This window comes from Rousettus aegyptiacus, unplaced genomic scaffold, assembly GCF_014176215.1.
Source record: "Rousettus aegyptiacus isolate mRouAeg1 unplaced genomic scaffold, mRouAeg1.p scaffold_m13_p_13, whole genome shotgun sequence".
NCBI classification, from domain to species: domain Eukaryota; kingdom Metazoa; phylum Chordata; class Mammalia; order Chiroptera; family Pteropodidae; genus Rousettus; species Rousettus aegyptiacus.
The window spans coordinates 24,550,872-24,572,195 of NW_023416288.1; positions in this window are offsets into that span (position 1 = coordinate 24,550,872).

Here is a 21,324-nt window from a genome sequence, read left to right on the forward strand (position 1 = left end):
AATAATAAAACTGCATAAAGTTGGAAATTTAAAAGTTGTATAATACAAAGCAAATTTGAAATAAAATTGAAGTTACTTAGAACTGAATTGAGAGCCTTACATTTCAAAACCTTTCATACATATCCAAAGTGATAGGAAAAGTTGTAACCTAAAATGCACATATTAGAAAATAAGAAAGATCGATAATAAGTACTGTGTATTTCCAACGCACAAAAATAGTAAAAAAAAAAAAAAAAAAAGGCAACAAAATAGTCCCAAAGAAAATAGGAGAAAAATCTATGATGATAGAGCAGAGACAATAATAACAAAGCAGAGATTATTAAAAACTGATTCCAAAACTCAGGCCTTCTATTTCCAACCTGTGGTGAGTTTGTGTCTAGAAGAGATCTTCCCCACATAGAACTCCTAAAAACAGTACAAAAATATTTTTAAATACATGGCTAGCCTAGTGAGAAAGAAACCCTTGGAGGCCAAAAATCACTTACAATCACAAGAAAGTGTTGCATGTCAAAAAGTGTGAGAGGTAACAAAAGGATTGCAAGATATCATGGAATTAGTCAAAGGAAATGTTATAAATGCCTTTAACACATTTGTTGGAAACTAAAAAGATGAAAAATAAATTATTTATAGATTTACAAAACCGAGGGGAAGGGAAAGGAGAATAACATTAAATAAACCCAGACTTCAAAGCCTCGTTCATCTCCAACACATATTTGGAAATCTGAAATCCTCAGGGAATGGAGAGTTCTTTCCATCAGGTCCAGAATTAGCTTCTTATTTTCTAGTGACCCATATGCAAAAGTGAACAAGTGTTTTCTTCCAACACAAACAATATACAGGATGACTGTAATAACACTGCTCCTTAGCAAAGCAAAGAGATAAGAATTACTATTGGGCATCATAGTGACACCAGTGGCCAAGGATTTCAATTCCATTCTGAGCCCTGTGGGAAGGGAGGAGCGGGTAGAGATTAAGTTTAATCACCAGTGGTCAATGATTTAATCGGCCGTGCCTATGTAATGAAGCCTCCATAAAACCCAGAAAAGACAGAGTTTGGAGAGCTTCTTGGTGGGTAAGTGTGTCTACGTGCTGGGAGGGTAGTGAACCTCAGTCCTATGGGCACAGAAGCTCCTGCACTCAGGACCCTCTGTACCTCACCCAATGTATCAAGTCATCAGGCTGCCGATCTATATCCTCTATAAGATACCCTATAGTGAACTGGCAAATATAAATAAATGAGCTTTATGAGTCATTATTGAATCCAAGGAAGGGGTTATGAAAATCCCAGTTTTTAGCCAGTGGGTCAGAAGTATAACTTGGACTTGCAATTGATGTCTGAAGTGAGGGCAGTCTTGTGGGACTGAGTGCTTAGCCTGTGAGATCTGATGCTGTCTCTAGGTAGTGTCAGAATTGAGTTAAATTTATAGGATACCCAGTCCATGTACACTGAGAATTGGACAGTTGCTTGGTGATGTTGGAAAGCAAACCACCCACCGACTACTTTTCAGCCCTTAAGTATTTCCCTTCTTCTCCATATCTCTGGAAGGAAACAAAGTGGCCTTTCAACTAGAAGTCTTTCTATAAGCTGAGTGAACATTATTTCTGCTATGCTACCTGAAGTGGATGATGACCTGTAACTCACAAGAGACAATTTCAGGAATTTTATAAACTTGAAATGTGATTCTCAGATGCAGAATATTAAAAAGCCAACATTTTTATAAGAGCCATTCAGCACTCCGGGGGAAACTTGATCCGTCTGAATTATAATAAGCTATAATGATAATAGCCAAGTGCAGCTCACAGGGGTACTAAGCTTTGATGACTCAATATCTGTAGAACCTCCGAAGTTATGTAAGCATAAATGAATAAGTAGGAAACTATACCATTGTTATTTCTGCATTAAATCTCTCCTCATAATTTCTTATGATGTCTTGTGAGGTAGGGACTGTATGAGACTAATATATAAAGAAAGTTATAAATGAAATAAAGTATAAAATAATATATAGTACTGACTTCCAATGAAATAATTATACTTTTATATTAGTGAAAGAGAATGGAGCCATTAATATGTACCTCTAAAAAAGTCATTCCTAGATTGTAAAGTAGGAAAATGAAAATCTGGAATAGACACTTAAGATATAAATGTCTACAAAGAATTTGAAAAAATACTTGCTAAGTTTTTTTCTTATTAAGGAAGCAGACTTAAGTTTCTTTTTTTTATATACTGAAGAAAAGGAAATAATGTTTTCTCTGTTTAAATTACTACGTAATAGAAATTGTGTACATATTTTTAAACATGTTCTATTCCGCCTCTCTCTCCTCCCCTCCATTACAAACATTTTTATGCAATATGGTAGTACTTTTAATATTCCTAAGTTTAAAAAAATCTTCACAATCCTTTTATATCTTTGTTATGCTTTCCAAAATGCACCACTGTGATTGTCATATTGTCCTTCATTTTCACTTAATTAACTAAAGATGAAATACACGGGCCTAAAAAATCTTTTTAACAAGCTTTATTGTAATAACTCAGTCTTCATCAGTGGAAGATTCATTTCTGCCAATAAGTATTTTCTTTTAAAATGGAAAATCCCCTGAGAGGATTCTGTTGAGAAAATTGCTCTTCTCATTCCTACTTTTTCCCTTTCATCTAGCTGACATCATTTCCCTCAAGTCAAAGGGAGTTTCTAAGGGTGAGAAGGAAAGGAAAAATAAGGTCACCTCATTATGAGAAGAGTAATTCTGAGTGGGACAATTCCATACCAAGTTTTGAGCAAGTTCCTCATCCTGAGAGAAGGCAGAGGGGACATAGAGAGATGGGGGGACATCAACATGAAACCCCATGATTTATGTTCTGCCTAGGATGGAATGTGATCGCCAGTAAGTATCAGAGTCTTATGCCTCCGATCATAGTTTTCATTCATTAAATAGTCTTGCCAGCATTCTGCTTTGTATTTACAGTAGTATTTTGAAAACAGTTAACAGTATTTTATGTGCTGAACATCCTAAATTTTTTCACTCCAGTAGCATTGGGATTATACAATTCTCAGACTTGAGCAACAGGGGCCACCACCACAGAAAGTGCTGGAGCTGCCCTTCACCATGTCACTCCCCACAGAGCTAAGGTCATGTGGCCACTTGGAGATTGTGTTCAACCCTCTAGAGCATATCGTGGGTACCTAGGACTCTGGATTGTCTCTTCCACAAGTCCCTAGCTCGCTTTTCACCCTGTGGGTTCTTTTCTAGAATCTCCCTCCCCAGAAGCCTCCTTGTAGCAGGGGTCCTCACTCCTAGATTCTAGGGGTGCTCAAAAGATAGCTATAAGCAGAGATATCCATGGATCTTGGATGTGCAGTAGTCCTGTGGGCATTGGAGGCCCCTCAAGTACAGACTGATGTTGGGATAGGAAGGACAGGGAGGGGGAGTGAGTAGTTACATAGAGAGAGCTGGTGGTGGGTGACCAACTTCCTCCATGCCCACCTTCCATTGTAAAACAAAGAGAATTCTAATGTGTTTGTTAGAACCTGGACTTCCAGCCTTAAGCTTCTTCCAACACTTTTAAAGATGAACACAGGAAGTAGGGTATCAAGTGGACAGAGGATTCCAGGCAGGCACCAGGTGGGGTAAAGACAAACCTTTAAGTCTTCAGCAAAGAGTCCCCTTTCCTACCTAGGCTGCCTTGCCTACGAAGTTTCTGGCAAAAATGAAATTAATTTTGGAATCGTGCTATTCATCTTACTATTTTTTTAACCGTGTTTAAAAAGAATATTGTAAAGCTCCATTTATTTTTACAAAGTAGAAAATATTTTATTTAGCATTTTGTTGGCTTGTTTATTATATCTTTTATGGATGAAAAGGGGGTGCTATAAAAAATCTAATTGAAAGTACTCTCGCAGTATGATCTGATCATAAATTCTTAATTTGGCAGGTCATGGTGGGTAGTCACACCATAGGCATAACTTCTTTAGTAAAAGGCTTATCTTTGCTTTAAGCAAGCCTTGTCTATTTTTTTTTCTGTGAATGTGGGTTAATATACCTTTGAAAAATTCCTTTTCAGACCCCTCAAGAGAGCACATAATTTTAACTACTCTGTAATCTAATCTCCACGGAACCGCCCTAAGAGAGCAGATAATCTTAACTATCCCATAATCCTATGCCCACATCTTCCCCCCACTTTGTAATCTTCTTTACTTTACCTCATTAATATTTATAAAAGAAACTGCAAACCATCATTCTCTGTAGCATTTTTCTTAGTCTGTTGAGATCTTCTTTCCAGGCATATCCTTAATTAACTTTAATAATATCTTATAAAAATTTTTCTAGGTTTAGACATTGTTACGTCAACACTTTTATATTTGAACAGGCTGGATCAGATTATGAAACAGAGCAGTTATGGCTTTCCTGGGTATAATTTTTGTTATAGGATTGAAAGAAAATTACTGATGCAGATGAATATTCTTTGAGAAGAAAGCTCTGTAGAGAAGGTGGCCTGTCGCTAGACCAGGGACAACCAGGGGTGGTGTTACATGGAGCAAAATGAAAGAACGAATCTCTTGACATAATTCTCCCCACTCCCTCTAATCTCCTGGCTTTATCTCATTTGTTGAAGCCACTAGTTGTGAGCAAGGGAATCACCGATGCCTTCTAGAGTCAGCACCCAAGGACACAAAACAGGGTGGGAAAAAATTGGGGAAGGTATCTGCAGGGACACATGGAGGGTAGTCAGCACAGCGATGGAAACAAAACATAAACGAATGCATCAAACAAATTACTCTCTCCCTGGAGTGAATTAGTTAAACGTGTTAAAATAATAAGTTTGAGGTTTAAATGAGCTTTCCACTTGGGCTTAATTTACTTTATCATACATCTCTGATGTGTCTCACAACTTTTTAAATAAATTCGTGGAAAGATTTAATCAGAAATATGAAAATTACTCTAGAAAAAAATCAATCTTCTTAATGACTACATTATAAGCCAACAGACTAAAATGATAACCAGCTTGCCATCATTGTCCAGGCCCTGTAGGGTTCAGTGTGAGTGCTGTGAAGTGGAATGAAAGGCTATGGCAAAACAGAGTTTTTCAATTGATTTTAATAACCTTCGAAATTAGAAATAGATGTTCTCTGACAAATAGGTTAACCTTCTTATTTTTCAGTGAAGTTTTATTACACTACAGCTTTTCAAACAAGTTCTTGCATTAAAGAAAAGTGGGTTTTGCATATACAACTTTATATTTTTAATTGTACATTATCCATTACCCATTTTCTAATTCAAAAAAATCATATTCCACAACAATAAGGGATATGGAAAAATAATGATAACAAGTTTCTTTAAATTTCAATTGAATTTAGAAATTTATTTTTTTCTCAGTATTAAATTCCTTTATATCAATCTAGCATCACAATGTTGAGTTTTTTTCTTTATCAATGTAATAACCAATTGTGTGTGGTTTATTGTCTATTCATGGTTATCACTGGAGATGACAAAGAAGCAAGAGACACATAGTAGAATGACCTAAATGTCAGATATACTCTTTCCTGCCTCTGTTACTAGCATTAACTTTATCTCTTCATGATAATTAGGTTCCATTACCCGCCACCCTACTCCAATATAGTAACTCTTGATTTGCCTATTTGTCTTTTGGTAGCAGGACTACAATATGTCCAGGCAGCAATCATAGCTGTAGGTTTAGTAGCAAACCCTGCTGTGTGCCCTTGTAGAACCATCCCATTCTTTACGTCTCCCTAGAAAAGTACCTCTAATCCAGCAGAACCTAAAGCTGTGGGAGAGTTAAGCACACATTCCTCAGGTAAGTGAGTAGGAGTGACGATGAAAGAGTCTACACCTTTCCCATACCTTGCACCTAGACCCACGCATACTAGGTTTTGAGAAAATATCACCATATAATGGCTTTTGATTTAAGTAAATATTACATATTATATTCTTCTTGAAGAACAGCTTCTCAACTCCCAACCACTCAGGGTATTATCCTGAGGCTGTAGTTTCAGATGGGCATTTAAGAAGCTGTTATAAAGTGTTATTAGCCTGAAAGCTTTAGGGTGATAAGGCATGTAGTAGAAACAGTAAGGTCCATGGTTATATGTTCTCTGCTGTACTGTTAGGAAAACAGATATACATAAGCAACAAGGGAATGAAGGCCCAAGCCAGAGACTTCCCTCAGGACCTCCCCCAAACACCCATTTTATAGTTTAAAATTACCATACATCCTGGAATACAAGGAAGTAACAACCACAATAATAACCAGTGGTTTTGACCACAAGTACTTGCTCAATTAGTACATATACTGACCTTCCTTAACCTTAGCCTCATTATATCATCATTATAATATCATACATATGACCAGAAGTTTGTGAATCTAACTATAGCAGAATGCATGCTGGGTAATCATATGTACAATAGACAAACTCCCTTCACCTCCCCCACATGCATTTCTTTGCAAGAAGAATTTTTCTGGCTTTTCCACTTTGCCCATAAAGACCAGAATTCCAGGAAATAAATGACTGCCTTCCAGTCCCCTATAACTTCCTTCATACGATGACTAGTTGGAATTTGTAGATAAGTACCACTGCCCCTCAGATTATCAGTGAATAAGTTTGCTATGAGAATTCATCACTCTATGTGAGACTAGTCTCAAGTTGACCACACTATTAAATTTCTTAGTTGACTTTCTTTCCTCCTTTATCTCATTTTCCCACTACCCTGCAACAATTACCTGAGATCATCTTCCAATAAACTAACTACCTGCACTCAAATCCTTGTTGTAGGGTCTACTTGGTGTGGGAAGAAGTGAAATTAAGATAGTCCCAAAAGTAAATCCTTGGCATATGATAATGGAATTAGACTACTCACCAGTTAAGTGCCAATAAAGTTCCACCGTTTATGGCAAATAAGATGTGATAGTTTCTGGGATACTATAGCATCACTAAGACCTTCACCTGTGGTGAGATGAAATGACATCCAGGTGGTAAGTGATGCACGGGCTTAATATAATATCATTAGAACTTGAGGCATGCTATCATGAAGATTGTGGAGGTGGTAGGTTGGAGTTAATTATCACTGAGGTATGAAAAGAAAATAACAACCTTAGGTCATTCAATTCTCAAATCCGTATATGGTAGAAAAGCCCAAATGTATTTTAAAAGACTTTCGCCGTCTGTGGATCCACTGTATGCCATCTTTGTTTATCTTGGGACTGGAAAAGCAATAAAATGTACCAGGGGATAGCCACATTAAAACATAAAAGTTGTGATGATGATATGTATAAGCCAGCATAATCTGAAAGAAAGCATCACATGTAAATAGTCTGGGATAACACTCTTAATACTGTATAATCTATTATGAAGGTATGAAATAATCATTTTCTCTTCAAACATAGACTCAGTTTTGTAACATAAATATCTTTGTAGATTCCCTTAACAATTGTCTTCTTCTGGGTAATTAAGAACCTAAAAACACATCTTCGTTCCCCCCTGATTTATAGTTAACACTTTGTATCTAAAAATTGTTGGAGTTTAAACTATGTTCTCTCTAAGAAATATTTCCAAGTCACAGGGAGGACACAATTCTTGTAAAGTGGCATGTAATTTGGCCTCAGAGGCTCTTTATGACAAAAGTTCTACACTCGTATTAAATTTCAGTACGGTGAAAGTGATGGTCTGACAATTTGCACTAGGTAACTGAGAATTCTGCCTCTTTTTAAAATTTATAACAGCATTTAAAACAGTAAAAGTTAGTACTGGAATTACACGTACTCTTTCTTATAAAAATTATAGCTAATTTTTGTCAGTTTCTAGATGCATTTTCTAAAAAAAAATTATCCCCTTAAGATAAGCATCATTTTACCATAGTAACCAAGTGCTTATTAACCAAGTGTTAATTTTATTTTTTAAATCTTGTGTCAGTTTATAGTTTAAGTAGAATTAAAATGCTCTGATTCCTTCATGTATCTCCCAGATGTTTTTTGATCACCTCCTATACACAGGCGTGGTGATGGTGCTAGGAGCTGAGAATAGAGCATAACAGAAACAAGTCTTCTGGGGAGAGATAAGCCAGGAGAGGAAAGAGTCCACTCTATCTGGTAGGATGTGATCTGGAGGATGACAGACTATGGCAGGGTGTCTGGTCTACTGGAGAATCTTTACTATTCTCTTATTCTTGCTGACACACCCTGTATAGTTTTTCCTGCCATGACAGGAGTCTGGGCAGTAGCCTTCTATCAGCTTCTAGGGCTTACCTGAAGATGTTTCCTTTCTCCTATATTAGGATATTGAGTCATGGGGTGAAATGGCTTCTGCAAATTTCTGACTTTGACCACAGTGAAATGAGAAATTCTTTCTAAACACCCTGTTTTGTAGGCCATTTATGGATGAGACCTGGCTTCTCTTTTACCCATATCATGATTTTGCCAACATTTCTTTTTTCTTAAAATTAAACACTAAATATGTGAGTAACTCTATGCCATATAATTGCAAAGATATTCACAGTAAGGAGAAAATTTAATTCCAACAGTTGCCAGCCAAATTCGTACGAGGAAGAAGCTGCCACTGCTAAGGAAAAAAACTTTGTTAAGCTATTTGGGGTAGAAAGTAATATTCTGTAGCTGCCAAGGCAATAAAAGAGAAGCTTCATTACTCTGTAAGAGAGAGAGGAAAAAAATGAGAGGACATTTTTTTTTCTGCTCTTGTGGACCAAAAAAAAGAAGAAGGAAGGGAAGGGGAAAGACCAGAGAAGAGAACAAAAAGAGAGGTAGCAACAAAAAAAGTGGAAAGCTGATTTCTATGTGGGGTAAAATGATGAATTAGAAAACCCTTAGTGGCAAGAGTGTTTCTAAAATGTTCAAGAACAAACATGTCCAATTGCAGTTTTGTTATTTACTGCATATAATGTAATTATCCAGCAAAATTTCTGCTCCTCAAAATCTTATATTACTGATTTAGTTGGTGAGGGCAAGATAAAGTAGTATGATGCCTGGATTAACGGCACATGCACATGAAGGAATGACCACAAAACACAAAACAACGGAACAACTCCACCCTTTACCTAGGAATTTGCAGAAGGTATATAATATTCATTCAATTTGACCTTATATCCCAAGAGTCTGAGAGATACAACTGACATAAAGGTCATAAAGATTTATAATAAATAATTTGAAACTAAATTTTATGTGTTCCCCAAGTCAGAAAATATTCCACACTGATTCTCATAAAATACAAAATTTTAATATCTTCTTTAGTATAAGGAATTAAGTATATCTGGGTTTTTAAAAATAGAAGATAAATAAATATTAAGTTGTTACATATCCCTTAGGTTTTTGTTAATAATGAATTTTGGTTGTGACCTCAATTTAGGTATCCAAACATTGACTCGTTCTACTGTTAGATTTAACAACATTTGTTAAGTACTTCCAGAAACTGATGAACTTTTTTCCTTACATAATTTCATGTTATTTTGATACTTATTCTGTTGGTTGCAGAGAAAAATCATATTGCATTAAAAATAATATTATAAAACAGTAGTAACTATTCCATAATTATTGACATGTTAATATTTATTTCACTCCATAAATTCAAGGCATCAAATATTTCATTTTTTATCTGTAACTAGAAATACTCTTGGCTCCTTCTATAAAAACACCCAAATCAAGGCAAGCTTAAATAATTTTGAATCTCAAGGCGTTCACAGAAATTGATCTCCTATCATATTAAGTATGTAGCATGTACAAAAGAAACTACTGTGAATTTTTTATCTTTATTCTGCTTCCTCCTATGTATCTTTATTATTTTACATTTATTCCATATCTAGTATGTATATGATAACACTACATTCATTATGCATTTTTTATAAAGTACATATAATATAGATTATATTTACCTTTATTAATCTATGTGTAGTTTATTCAAGAAATCTCTCTTATTTATATTTCTTAATATGGCTATGATTCAAATTATCAAAGTAGTTTATTGATATGTCATTTTAAGACTTTATTTAAATTTAAAAGTACATTTTGAGGGAAAAGAATCTTGAAATGTTCTTTTCCAAATTTAGTTCATTAATATATCTTAATCTGTTAATTGAATTTTATACCCAAAGTTGTTGACATTTTTGATATAAACTTAAAAACATTTCTTGAAAAATTGTTCAGCATGTATTTGAGAAGTTCTTGCATAATGCCTTCCAAGAAACATTCAGAAGATAGGAAGCTAAATGAGAGTGACAAAATTGTTTTTTCTTATGATCAATATGAAAATAGGTCAGAAATATATCATTTGTGATAGACAAATTATTCATTTTGGTTTTATTCTCTTTTGAGTGCTTTTATAAATATATACATTAACTCTATTGATTTAATTTAACCTGGAATTATTCAATGAAAATTTTGACTAAAATTGCCTTTAATAATGATGTTGAAAGATTAGATTTTAGTTTTTTCCTTTTGCCTTCCAAGCATAATTATAAATATGTGTTCATCATTACCTCAGCTGTGATATCAATTCATATTTACATATGATTATCTATATGTCTCAATTAAATATAATTACAAAGAAACTAGACATTAAAACTTTCATCAATAATAGTTATCAGGGGAGACAAAAGTAAACATAAAGCTAATAACATATTTCGAAGCCAAATATTCAGGCTACATTTTTTAACATGAAGATGTTGTTTTAAAATGTAAAACTTGACTGATTGATAAAATGCAAGAAAACATTCAAAGCTTAATAAAACAGAAAAGTCAACAAAAGTTTTGTTTAAATTATAAAGCAAAATATAGATTCAAAGAAAAGAAGTCATAAGTTTCTGAAAACTTTACCAGGACTTCGAAACCTAGCTCATCAAATGGGGCTTAAAAATGTAGAACTTTGGATGTGAAATAGAAATGTTTGTTTCCTGTAAATGGAATGAACATCTGGGCAGAATCAGATGAAAGCAGAATGCCACAATCAGCTTCTAATACAAGCCAATTCAAATGGAAAGAGATGATTCTCAAAAAAGAAAACCCATTTTGAGAATAAAGGAACATATTCACAACCTACAATTTATTCTTAATGATGCTTCATTTTTCATTTGCTTTCTAGCAGCCTTCTACCCAAGGGGCAAAGATTGACAGACTGTTCCTTAGTCCCTTAATTTTAGCTGTCCCCTTAACTATGACTCTGGGGCTGGAACGCACAAACAGGACAATAAATCAGAAGAAACAAAGAACTTTTAAAACTATAAGGCAGAAGGAGGAAGAAAAAGTATGCTGAAAAATTCCCTTTATGTGCATCCTTAGTAATTGATAAAAAGAATCTAGTTTGCTAAGCCCCATTATATGTTTTTGAAGACAGATACATTTGTTCATGGTTTTCCCTATCTAACTTTAAGCAACAGAGAGAGTGCTGTTTCATGTTTTCTTGTTATACTTTGGTCAATTTATTTAAAATTAGAATAAAATGTGTTTGGTTTTAGAAATATTTATTTTTGCTTTGTCCTCAGCACTTGCAAAATACACAATGTAAACCTTCCTTTAAACATCACTTCTTAAAAGAAATAAAGTTGTTTTAGTCAATAATACTCTAAAATTAGGATTTCTCTTTATATAAGTCTAAAACTTCTGAAACAAGTTTAATTTGCCAACTTCGAAACATAAATATCAGTACCTTTTAGTTTCATGAATTGTAATAGATCACATCTCATTAGATTTTTCTTTCTTGATTTAAATGTTTTAAAATTTAATAGTTATATGAACCATGTTTTATCTGTATTTAGCTGACATATTGTAAATAATTTCCTTTACATAAATAATAAAACGTCTTTGACCTAACAACTGGAAGCATGCATATCGAGGCCAACAGTTGTCATACTAATGTTTATTACTATTTTATTTCTGTAATTGTAGGATAGTTAAAACACAGGTCAGAAGGAAAGCTCAGAGGGAGGGGCTGGTTAGAGGTGCTTTGGAGTGGACAAGTTGACCTAATTACTTCTCATCTCAAAAACCTTGCCAAGACTCTAACAAATTAAAATGGTAAGATGATCTCTGGGCAGGACAGGGGTGTTGGTTAAGCATTCCTGTTACTAACTTAAAGTAGGAGTGTTAAGAGTGAGAAAAGAAGCTCTAGAAATGATGTACATATAATTCAGGTTTTTTTGAACTTTGCACGGAAACTAAAAATGAATCTGAACTGGCAGTGCCCATTCTCACATGTGTTAAATGTAGGTCATGGGGGAATGCTTATAAAATTAGACAGCATTAAAGAAGTTTTGTGTGAATGCAGCAGTTTTCCTTTATGGTATTGTAGTTTCTTCAACTTCTTAAATTTTGTTCTTCCTTCTTAAATTTAAAAAGTGAACTCACTTTTAATCTTTCTACTTAATGTATATCATTAATATTGTAGTAATTGCATATAAATAATAAAACTATATAGAAAAGTAGCAAAGCATTTTTATGATTAGCACCCATCTTTTCTGTCAGCAGGAAAAAAAACCATTTTAACTCATAAATTCACTTTTCCATAGTCTTTATTTTTCATTTTCTGAAAGCTTTCCATCATTATGCCAAATCTCTAAACATTTTCATTTTTCCCCCTTTTTTTGTAATCAGATTCCCCATCTTCATTCAACAATGCCCATTCTGTTACCAGATGTACTACATCTAAAGGGAATTGCTCTGCCTCTTTTATTTAGAGTAGAAAAAGATTTGCTTACTTATCTTTAACATTCTTGAAGCAATTTCACATAAAACATTCAGTGATGATGGACATGGCAATATTCAGGTGAAGCAAAAAATGATTATTTTTCTGATTTATTTGGGAATTGTTCATGATTCTGAAAAATTCAGTACAGTATTGTTTGAGGAAAAATACTCATTGCGTTTTGGTGTCTTTCATGTATCAAAGAATAAATTCCAGCTTTACAAAAAAGTAAAATGTTAACTCTATTAAAATGCAAATGTTATGATAACACAGGGAGAGAAAGCAGACATCTAAATGTCCAGACATTTTTCTTCTCCTGAACTTAGGAGTCATCTGCTGCTGATGAGTCATATTGTTCTGGGCCATGAGAAGTTATAGGGCAAGGAACCTAGATGAGACAGTCTTTAGAGATCAATATGCAGGGCATAGTGTCAGGAAGCAAATGGCTAACCACCAGCACTGATGAGTTAAACAGCAGATTAGACAAAGTTTAAAAGATAATTAGTGACTTAGAGTTAGATTTGAAGGATTTGAAAAATAGAAAGATCAGTTAATTGACATGAAGATTGGAATGAACAGTGTTTTATGTTTCTAGTGTACATCCTAGAGGAAAGAATACAAATAATGGGGGTTGGGCAATATTTAAAAACATGATAAAAGTAATCATTATTCAGTAAAATAAAAAACACATACATAACATTTACCATATGCCAGATACTGTTCACAGCACTTGACATTTATTAGCTAATTTCTCCTATATAACAACCTAGGAGTAGGTATGTATAGCATGATTCCATCAAGGGAAGAAACAAGCAGTATAAATAAAAAAGAGACATTCAGACAGCTTGTAGTCAAACTACCGAACACCAATTAAAAATAGTATAAAAAAAGAGCCAAAATAAAATAAAGTAAGAATAGTTAGGTTGATAATATTAATTTTAAGAACAGTAACATAATAGCTTCAATGTATAGAATTAAAATAACTATAAATTTAGAATCAGGTATCCAGCAAAACTATTTTCAAGTATCAGGGAATCATAGTAATACTTTAAGATAAAAACAGAATGTTTACCATCAACAGACTTTCATTAAAGGAACTTCAAATTGAATGTACTTAAGAAGAAAGAAATTGATTCCAAAAGGAAAAGTCAAGAGGCAAACAAGAGTAGAAAGCAAATTGATAAATATTTAATTAAATTTAAGCAAATATTTTTTATAAAGTGATAGTAATTTCTAATTTAGAGTATGAAAGAGGATACAATTAAAATACAATAATAGAATGTAGCTTGGAAGGAAGTTGACAGGAGTTAAACTGTTGAAAATTCTTATATTTTTTGAAATAAGAATGAAGAGTGATTTACATTTGTTCATTTAGTTGAGAATTTCAAAGGCAAATATCAAAATACAATGCATATTACTCCCAAACCAGTTAAAGGGAAAAGATAAACTAAGAATCAAATAAATATAATATCTCAATTCAAAAGAAAGATAAAAAGGAAAAAAATAGTAAAAGTGGGACTAGAAAAAACAAAATGGTAGAAATAAGTTAAATATTTATAACCATAATACATTTAATTCTTCCCAGTGGAAAGACAGAATGGCTAATTGTATTTTTTTATAAAAAGGAAAGAAATTGAGTTATACATGAAATTCAAGAAGTACACATAATACCTGAGGGGACAGAAAAGTTGAAAGTATAGTCTAACAAGATTAATCGGGAAAATATACTTTTTCGGGAAAATATTTTCTTAAAGATGGGGTAGTATTTGAAATAACCTTTAAGTAACCCTTAATAACCTTTAAGCAAAAAGCATTATTAGAGATAAAGAAGTCAGAATATTTATTGATTTACCAATAGATGTATGTCAACTGCTATTGCAGGCTTAAAGTATTAACTTATTTAAATGTCGTTTTAATTCTATCAGGTCAGCATTATTTCTATTTCCATTTTTCATGTGAGGAAATGAAGAGATGGAGATTAAATATTTGTTGAGGTCACATAGCTAGTAAGGAATAAAGTTAGAATTCAAATCCAGAAGTTATTCTGTGTCCAGGGCCCATGTACTTAATCACTATATCATGCTGCCTGATAGAGGGCTTAGTACACTAGAAACTTGTGGGCATCTAATTTAATGTCTTCACATATATAAAGTAAAATTTGATAAAACTACAGTGAGAAATAGACAAATACAAAAATGATTTAAAAATAGAGAGATCTCAATACCTTTCTAAATTATTAGAAGATTAAGAGGATGAAAAATTGCAACATGAAGAATTAAACACACAAATTGAGCTTGATTTAACAGAAATTAATATACTGTACTCTATCAAAACTTTGTAAAAGGCAAAGATATTGGTTATCTACTGCTGACTAACCCAATTTCATCAAAATACAGGGGCTCAAAATAACATACATTTATTATATTACATTTTCTGTGGGTCAGAAATTTAAGTATGTTTTAACTGAGTGTCTCTGGCTCATGGTCTCTGAGGTTTCTGTCAGAATGATTCTTGGGGGTCTGGTCTTATCTCAAGGCTTGACTTGGGATGGCCCACTCCAAAATCACTTCTGTGATTGTTGTCAAGATTTAGTTCCTCCATGGCTGTTGGATTGAGGGCCTGGGTTCTTTCTGGTTGTTGGCTGGAGGCCCCAATCAGTTCCTTGGTATATAGGCCTTTTCATAAGTAAATCGACAATATGGCAACTGGTTTTCCCCAGAGCAAATGAGGAGGAGAAAGGGAGAATGAGAATGAGAGGAATGAAAAGGGGTGTGTGGTGAGAGAGAGAGAGAGAGAAGTTATTGTTATTTTATAACCTAATTCCAGAAGTGACAGCCATTACTTCTGTCATATTCTAATTGTTAGAAGTGAATCACTAAGTCCAGCCCACCTTCAAAGGAAGGAGATTACATAAAAGTGAGAATACCGGCAAGTGGTAGTCATTGAAGACCATCTTAGAGGTTGCCTAGTATTGGTAATAAACACAAAATACAATACCATAGTTTGGGTTGGGGAGAAGCAGGATTATAAGAGGAGTCTAGAAGTGGGCACAACCATGTTGGCATTGACTTATTTATAAATGGGATGATTAAATTGTGGGTGTTCATTTTGGTATGCTTTATAACTTTAGAAATTTAGTACCATTTTCTTTTGTATGTATAAAATATCATTTATTTTCAAAAAGAAAGATAGTGTTCATCTTCTGAAACAAAACAAATCTTTACCTATTCAAGACTGACCCTTGATAACTTTAGTTTATTTTGAATAATTTTTTTCTTTTTCAATTATAGTTGACATACAGTATGATATTAGTTTCAGGTGTACAACACATCTATATCTTAAAAAGTGATCACCCTGATAAGTCTAGTAACCATCTGACACCATACATAATATTTACAATATTATCGACTATCTTTTCCATGCTGTACTTTATATCCCCATGACTATTTTGTAACTATTAATTTGTACTTCTTAATCCCTTTCTTTTTTTCACCCATCCTCCTAACCCCTTTCTGATGATGAAGCCTCAAAATGCTCTCTGTATCTTTGAGTTTGTTTCTGTTTTGTTTCTTTATTTTCTTCTTTAGATTCCAGATGTAAGTAAAATTAAATGGCATTTGTTTTTGAAGTACTCCACTCAGCACAATACTCTCATCCATGTTGTTGTAGATGGCAAGATTTCATTTTTTTTTTAAATTTTTTATGATCATGTAATATTCCATTGTATATATGTACCACCTCTTTATGCATTCTTCCATTGATAGACAGCCAGGTTGCCTCCAAATCGTGGCTATTGTAAATCATGCTGCAATGAACATATGCATGCATATGTCTGTTCAAAGTAGTATTTTGAGTTTCTTCAGACAAACACCCAGAAGTGAGATTACTGAGTCCTTGTCTTTTGTAAAGCCTTTGTGTAAAGTCTATTTTGTCTGGCATAAGTACTGACACTCCTTTTTTTGTTTGTTTGTTCGTGTACATTTTCATGAAACATCTTTTTTCTGTCTCTTTTAGTCTGTGTGTCTTTCGATCAGAAATAAGTTTCTTGACAGCATATGTAAGGGTCTTATTATCTTATCCATTCAGCCACCCTATCTTTTGATTGAAGCATTTAATCCATTTACATTTGAGATAATCTTTGATAGATATGTAGTTATTGCCATTTTATTATTCATATTTTTTATCTTTTTTTTTTTTTCTTAAAAAAGTCCCTCCAACATTCCTTATAATACCGATTTAATGTTGAACTGCTTTAGCTTTTTCTTATTTGGAAAGTTCTTTATCTGTCTTTCTATTCTAAATAATAGCTTTGCTAGGTAGAGTAATCTTGGTTGTAGGTCCTTGCTTTACAACACTTTGACTATTTCATGCTAATCCTTTCTGACCTGCAAGTTTTCTGTTGAGAATCAGCTGACGGTCTTATGGAAGCTCCTTTGTAGATAACTAACTGCTTTCCTTTTGCTGCAACTAAGATTTTCTCTTTGTCTTTAAGCTTTGGTGTTTTAATTATGATGTGTCTTGATGTGGTACCCTTTAAGTTCATTTTGCTTGAGATTTTGCACTTCTTAGGCTTGTCTATTTCTTTCACAAGTTAGGGAAGTTTTCCATCATTATTTTTTCAAATAGGTTTTCAATTACTTGCTCTTTCTCATCTCCTCTGGTACCCCTATAATGTGAATGTTAGCGTGCTTGATGTTGTTCCAGAAGCCCCTTAAACTATCCTCATTTTTTTTTGATTTTTTTTTCTTGTTGCTGTTCAGATTGGGTGTTTTCTGCTACCTTATTTTCTAAATCATTGATGCAAGCGTCTGCTTCATATAATCTACTGTTGATTCCCTGTAATGTACTCTTTATTTTAATTATTCTATTCTTCATTTCTGATTGGTTATTTTTTATATTTTCTATCTCTATTTTTATGTTTTCTATTTTTTGTTAAAGTTCTTACTGAGTTCATCTACTACTGAGTTCATCTACTCTTCCCTTAAGTTCATTGAGCATCCTTAAATAGAGTTTTAAATTCTGCATCTGGTATAGATTGCTTGTCTCCATTCTCTTTAGTTCTTTTTATGGAACTTTGTTCTGTTCTTTCATTTGGGACATGTTTCTTTGCCTCCCCATTTTGGCTGCTTCCCTGTGTTCGTGTCTGTGTATTAGATAGTGCACCTAAATCTCCCAGTCTTAGTAGAGTGGCCTTCTGTGGTAGGCATCCTGTGGGGCCCAGTGGCACAGTTTCCCATGGGTTCTGGGCTTGGGGCTTCTCAGTAAGAAGTATAAGGCCAGATGCTACTTGTTTGGGTTTTGTGAAGCTTTGAGAGATTTTAGAAAAGTCTGCATCTTGAGCTAAGACAGTTCTGTCTGTGTGAAAGTTGCTCCTCTATCCCTCACCCTGAAACCAGACAATTTCATTCCTCTCTGGATGTACCTGGTGCTTTTCAAGCAGCTGCCCCAGCACTGGCGCTCATAGTAAGTGAGTCCATCAGCAACTAAATCCACACAGATGCCCTTTAAAAAGAAGGTCTATTATTCCCTCAGCCTTTTTTTTTCATTCAGCCACAATCTCCCCTGGTTTTCATAGCCAGAAGTTATGAGACTTCTCTGCCTGGTGCTGGAACCTTGGACTGGGGAGCCTGTTATGGGGCTAGAACTCCTCACTCCACTGTGGGAACCTCTGTACCCAATATTACTTTTGAATCTCAACTACCACAAGCAGTTGTGGGACCAGCCTGTTTCACATCTCCGCCCATCCTACCAGTCTTGAGGTGGGTTCTCCTATATGTCTCCAGTTGTAGAATTCTGTTTAGCCAGACATCAGGTGATTCCCGATGATGGTTGTTTTGTAGTTTAATTGTAATTTTGATATGGTCATGAGACTAGGCAAGCACAGTGTCTACCTACTATATCATTTTTACTGAAAGTCAGTAACTTTAGTTTTTACTGAAAATTAACCATTACATTTCATCTGATTTATGAGGCTTTGGGAAACATTTCATTCTTGTACACTTCAGATTATATACATAAAATGAATAGTCTATTTCAATTCTATCTTTAAAGTAAATGTTCATTAATTCATTTTAAAGTATTATTAATTCAGTCCTTTAAAAGTTCCAAAGTTTTTATATAAAAGGCATTCTACAGACTTATGAGTAGAAAAATTATTTTATGGTGTATTTCCTTTCATAAATTTAGGCAAATATGAGTTTTTGCTTGAAAACTAAAGCAAACAAAAGAACTTGGTTCCCCTATTTTGATAATGTAGTATATTTATCTCCTGACCACCCCATTGCCTGAAGAAATATAGTTTGATAACATGAATCAAGCTAATAACATTAGTCTATGACTGATTACCTGTCCAATCTGGCTTCATATGAAAATTCTGAGCAATTAATTTTAATCTTATGATTAAACTCATGGGACTATAAACTATTTTAAATTTAAATACAACAATTTCCAGCTTAAATACATATGCAATAATGAGTTAGTAAAATCTTTTACTCTGGAAAGAGTATAAGTGCCGGAACTAAAATTTTATAAAAATAACATACTTAATTTTTAATTGATTTTTAGTGACCCTTTTCAGTTAAGAAAAACTATAGAGTTTTTCTTTTTGATTTTCAACTCATATTATTCTGAATGCCTCTTAATTGACATTTCAAGAAAGCTTCATTGTTTGATGAGGCAAATTGGGAATTCTGCAAAATATAAATTACATAAATAATCTAAGATTACTCCAAAAGTTTAATCAGTTCACATATATGTGAAGTAATAAGTAAAATCAACCTAAATCACCCTTCAGCATCTAATCTTACTTCCCTCAAATTTGATTTTTTAGAAATTTTCTGTTATTAAAAACATGTGTGTTTATGCAAATACAAACATGTACACATTTTAAAATGAGAATGTACTACAATTATTATCTTGTAATTTGCCTTTTCATCTTTTTTATTTAATATAACAGCTATCCTTATAAGTTAACAGATATAATTCTGCATGAATCATTGTTTTATTGGCTATATAAAAATTCCACATCTGTATGTATAATAATTTAACTAATTTCTCATTGATGTCACTTAAATATTTTATTTTTCATTAATTTTTATTTTTTAGTATTGAAAACTGTACCACAATAAACATTTTTAAAGACTGCAATATTTATTCTAATAATTAAATTATTAGAAATGCAATATATCAGAGGGCGTTATTTAAATTTTGATGTCCTCTTGTAAACTACTGTATCTCTCAAAATCTCCACTGACGGTTCCCATTTCATAGTACTGCTCTTAATAGCGGACGTGATAATGCTTTAAATTTGGCTTGAATAAGTAATTACAAATCTTACTTTTAATTTTCATTGGTTACTTCAATTATTATTACATATTAGCTAAAGTATTCATAATAGTATGCCAATTTCAACTCAAATGAACACCCTAAAAATAAAATTAATTTTAAATATTTGATCTATTTTAGCATAGAAACTGTTGTAATGTTGTTGTGTAAGAGCATTTACTCATCTCTGACAGTTTTGTACCTATAATAAAGTATTTGCTTTTAAAAAAAGTAAAGAGTAGCAATCATATTAATTAATTGTAACGCAGCTTTCACAAAAAGCTTGGGACCTAATTAGTTAAAATCTCATGCGTAATATTTTCAGCATGAGTATTCTATCGGAAGTTATAAATTGATTATTCATATTGGTGTCAACCATGCTTGTTATTTTAGTGTTCCCTGAGAGATGAGGAACCTAACAACTCTCTCTAGCAAATTGTCTCACTATTGTTTTGTAATATGCACTGGCAGAGCCTGTGATCTGCCTGTCTGCATGGGTTGGTAAAGGATTTCTGTGTTTTTGTGCAAACTCAATATTTACCCAGTGGGAAGACTATAATGGTGTTTAAAACAATTAGAAACAGAAATTTTCTTTTTAGTTTGGTTTCACAGTGACGGGGAGGTTAGGTCATCTAAGCAGAGCTGACAGTGCTCTGTCTGGCATCTTTGTTTTCTCATTGCAGGAGCAAAAAACATCAATGTATTTCTTGGCACCCTTCTCCTTTGTAATGTGAATGTAAGGTTGGAAGCTTTTCTGAATACATTATGCATCAGGAGTTTATCATTAACTGCAACTGCCTTCTGTCCACTCTAGCCCGTTGCCCTTCTTGATTCAACCATATGGCTCTAGAAAAATCTCTTTGGCTCTGCAGAGCCAGGCATACAGCCATATGCCAACCCTCAAAATGAGCAATTCAAGTTTTATGTTCTGGTAATGTAAAGTTCCATTTCCTACAGCTATTTAATTTTTCATGGGGAAAAAAGAAAACAAAAAAACATTTTTTCAAAGTATCTTTCTGATTTATGTGAGATGTGATGCATTTTCTCTGCGGTGGTGCCCACATTTTTCAGCAAGTTCTGCTGCTACTTTTTAATTTTTTCCGGGATTGAACCATTCTACTCTTCCGTGTAAGCTACTATGTAGGAAATGAGATAGTCAGACTACCATGTCATCTCTAATACTTTATTTATTTTACTTACGATACTGTAGCAGGGTATGCTTATTGCATTGTATTGAAATGACTAAACTCTTTGATATAAAGAGATAGGTTTCAGGGTCAACTCAAAAGACAGAAATAAAAATAGG